The sequence below is a fragment of the Sus scrofa genome, chromosome 7, assembly GCF_054392235.1.
Source record: "Sus scrofa isolate SSC_HxYL_T2T_F1_AM1 chromosome 7, Sscrofa_HxYL_maternal_Yorkshire_Landrace_v2.0, whole genome shotgun sequence".
In the NCBI taxonomy this organism is placed as follows: Eukaryota; Metazoa; Chordata; class Mammalia; order Artiodactyla; family Suidae; genus Sus; species Sus scrofa.
Window position 1 is genome coordinate 63,959,990 of NC_139389.1, and position 4,631 is coordinate 63,964,620.

A 4,631-nucleotide genomic window follows, 5' to 3' on the forward strand; every position below is an offset into this window, starting at 1 on the left:
ACCTGACTCCTCCTTTCCGCGTCTTTTTAAAGGGAAGTAACCTGACCCCACCACTATTCCTCCCGAGTTAACCCCTGCCCGCCCGCAGCCCCGCCCCGACTGACCCCACCTCCACTCCCTGGAGGCCCCCAGACGTAGAGCCACCGCAGTGGCTCTTCCGTTCCAGACCTCCTGCTACCGCACCCCCTTCCCCAGGGCCCCGCCCCTACACATCTGGCGGGCATCTGCCCTTGGCGGAGGGGCACAGAGCCTCGCCTTTCGATCTGGGGCAAGGGGAACCAACCACTCATTCAGAAAAAGAAATCCGACGTTCCCTGGAGATGGCTGTTCCAGATAACTGAATCTCAGAAGGACATAATTTAACTTATGTGAGACATGGGGCTCATTATTAAGAAGGCAGAGAAGCAGCAGGACCTAGCAAAAACAAGGACAACAACAACAAAAACTGGAGCCAGAGGTATGCTGCTTTCAGAAGCTGTGTGGCCAGGGGAAGGGTACTCCTCTTCTCTGAGCATCTTTTGACTGGGCCAGATTATTTGTATTCCTTACCTATGGCTGCTGTAACAAATAAATACACATTTAATGCACATTATTATCTTGCAGTTCTGTAAGTCAAGTCCAAATTGGGTGTCACTAGGTTATATTCATGGGTGTCCACAGGACTTCCTTCTGGACAGTCTACATAAGAAACATCCATTTCTTTGCCTTTTCCAGCTTTTAGAGCCTGCCCACATCCCTTGGCTTGTGGCACCCTACCATTTTCAAAGCAGGCAAAGGCCCATCCACCACTGCCACAGCAACGCAGGATCCTTAACCCACAGAGCGAGGCCATGGATTGAACCCACATCCTCATGGATACTAGTCAGGTTTGTTACCTCTGAGCCACAATGGGAACACCAATCTCCTTATTTTAAGGCCAGCTGATTAGCAATTATTTCCATCTGCAACTTTAATACCTCTTTGCCACATAGCAAAGCGTATTTACGGAATCTAGGGATTAGGACAAGAACTTCTTTGAGGAGGGGGCATTATTCTGCCCCCCACATTGTTCAAGATACCTTCCAGAATCTCAGGTTTAGAAGCAAATTGAGATCACCCAATCTAATTGACTCTTCCTCATCCATTCCTGGGGTCTGTGGGACAGTTTAGCACTGGTCTGTGGGTGGTTGCTTGTTGTCTGACTTGTGCTTGCTCTTCTGGAAACAGCACCATGGGCCAGGGTGCCTCTAAGAAGCAGCCTTGCTTCTCCTTCCTATTCTTCCTAATTCGTTGCTGTGCTCTTAAAAGCCAGGTCACAAGTTTACTGGAATATAGAATTGTGTGTAAGGTGAATAAGTTGGCTCTGAGCGAGATCCCAGCAGCTTCTTTGGGGCTTCCTTCTCTCCCTCCGATCTCAAGATGCCTAGACCCCTCCTCCAGCCTATTTGCCATAATTCTCTCTATGGCGGACAAGCCATACAAAGGCTCAGCAAGGCCAGGAGACAATCTGAATCCTGGGTTCCTGCCTGTCCACCTTAGGCTCTGAGGGCACTTGGAAAGTAGTACACATATCCCTGTGGCCGAAGGGTAGCTGGATCTTCTGGAGGGCAGTTTGGGGATAGAAGTGAAGGTAACTTTCAGAATTTAGCCTAATGAAGTAGAACATTTATGGATAAAGCTTTTACTGCAGTGAGTTTTTTTCGTTTGATTGTTTTGCTTTTTAGGGCCGCACCTGTGGCATATGGAGGTTCCCAGACTAGGCGTCGAATCGGAGCTACAGCTGCCGGCATACACCACAGCCACAGCAACACCAGATCCAAGCCGCGTCTGTGACCTACACCACAGCTCATGGAAACGAGGATCCTTAACCTACTGCTCGAGGCCAGGGATCAAACCTGCAACCTCATGGTTCCTAGTCGGATTCGATTTCGAGGCACCACGATGACGGGAACTCCTGCAGTGATATTTATAATTCAGGAAAAATCAGAAATAACCCAAATATTCAGCTGTAGGTGATTGGTTGAGTAAATTATGGTCTGGCCATATTTGAAATGAAATATGAAATCCCATCCTACTGTGAAAAACAAATCCTGTTTTATGACTACTGAATGAAACCATGGGAGGATTTTTTTCCCCAAAAATCCCAGAGTAGGGAAGAACTTTATAAATATACAAAACCTGAAGCCTCAAAAGAAAAGTTTGACAAATTTGACTACATAAAAATAATTAAAATTTCTGCCTTGCAAAAAGCCACCGCAAGCAAACACGAAAGAAAAACTTTAAACTAGGGGGAAAACTGAAACTTGTAACATAGGGCAAAGGGCTGATTTCTTTAAGATGTAAAGAGCTCCCATAAATCTTTTTAAAATGAACCACCAAGGACTCAAACACAGAAAAATGGGCAAAGGATCTGAAGAAACATTTAATGGAAAAGGGCAAATTTCCATGGGTCCTTAAAGATGTGAAAAGATGCTCAATTACTCATTAAAATGAGTATCTCTAAAAAAGAATAAAAAGAAAAGATAAATAAATAAAATGAGTATTTCCAGGAGTTCCTTGGTGGCTTTCAGTGGGTTGGGGATCTGGTATTGTTACTACTGTGGCCCAGGTTGCTGTCTGGTTCAATCCCTGGCCCCGGAACTTCTGCATGCCGCAGGCGCGGCCAAAAAAAGAAAAAAAAAAAAAAAGTGTATCTCTGTTCACTTATCAGATCAGCAGAGACAGTCTGGTAAAATGATATGTTGGCAAGAGTGGGAAGAGAACCACCACTCTTCCAACTTCCCCCAGTCTCCTCTGCCCTTCCCTGCATTGCTGGCTGACTCAACTTGATAGGGACGATTTGGTAATATTTATCTAATATCTAAACACATGTTCTCCTTTGACTTATCACTTCCACTTTTGGAAACTACAAATATCCTCATGCATAAGAGAAATCGGGAGTGTGTAGGGCTTTTCACTGCAAGAGCCTATAGCTGGAGAGGACCAAAATCTCCCCCAGTCGAGATGGGATAACTGTACTCTCCTTGTATGTCCATGCAATGGACAAAAAGAACTATAAAAAAGAACTAGGATGCTATCTATGGAACAATTTCCAAGACATTATGTTAAGTAATAAAAGCTAGGTGCAGACTCTTATTCAAGTAGCTTATCAATTGTATTTTAAAAGGGGGAAAGCACATAATTCCCTTTTATATAATGTATGTAATGACTCTATAGATACATAAGAAACTGCTAAAAGGTGGGTAACTGGACAACTAGAGAACAGGGTAGGAAGTAAAATTTTCAATTTATCATTTTGTTCTTTTGAATGTTGAGCCATGTGAATACACTGGCCAATCAAAATATAAATAAAATTACAAGTGCAAGACAAAAAGACAAGAGTATTAATAGATATTATGATATAAAATTTTTTACCCTTTTTTTTTTTTTAAGGGATGCACTGGCAGCCTATGGAGTTTCCCATGCTAGAGGTTGAATCGGAGCTGCAGCTGCCAGCCACAGCCATAGCCACAGCAACGAGGATTCAAGCTGCATCTGCAACCTACACTGTAGCTCACAACAACACCAGATCCTTAACCCAGTGAGTGAAGCCAGGGATCGAACCCGAAACCTCCTGGTTACTACTGGGATTCATTTCCCCTGTGCCACAACGGGAATCCTATGATATAAAACTTTTATATTTATGAATGAAACAATTTGATGTCAGAGGTTTGCTTTGAAATAATCCAAGTGAGGTGGGAGAAGACAGGGCTGGCTTCTCCAAATGAGGTAATTTAAAATAGGGGGAGGATGAGCTCCAGTCGTGGCTCAGTGGTTAATGGATCCAACTAGGAACCACGAGGTTGCAGGTTCGATCCCTGGCCTTGCTCAGTGGGTTAAGGATCTGGTGTTGCTGTGAGCTGTGGTGTAGGTCGCAGGCGCAGCTCCAATCCCACATTGCTGTAGTGTAGGCCAGCGGCTACAGCTCCGATTACACCCCTAGCCTGGGAACCTCTGTGTGCCATGGGTGTGGCCCTAGGAAAGACAAAAAAATAAAAAAATAAAATAAAATAGGGGGAGGTAAAGAAAAAAATAGGAGAAAATTATAAACAACTTAATGGTCAATAATTGGGGATTGGTTAAATAGCTATGGTCCTCTGTGTGAAAAAAATACTATGCTACCTTTTAAAAAATAATAAATAATATTTTAAAAGTACTAGAAGAATCTGTTTTGTTTAATAGCTGTGGAGTGGGAAGACCTTTTTAAGCATAATACAAAGCTCAGAACTCACCAAAAGAAAGACTGAGAAATTTGACTCCACAGAAGCAAAAATCTCTGCATTACAAAACCACCACAAGCAATGTCAAAAGGAAAACTTCATACTGGGGGGGAAATCAGACTTATCTTGATCACTGTTGGAGCTCAGAGGTGGGAACTTTAGGAATTCATTATATTGGTCTTGTTACTTTTGAAGATCTAGCGTTGCCGTGGCTGTGGTGTAGGCTGGCAGCTCCAGCCCCTAGCCTGGAAACCTCCATATGCTATGGGTGCAGCCCTAAAAAGACAAAAAAAGAAAAAAGAAAAGGAGATAAAAAGCATTGAGGAAGTGGGAGAGGGAAAGAGTTGAGGTTATCCACTCACTCATCTGGTTGGTCAGTCAGTCAACCAACAT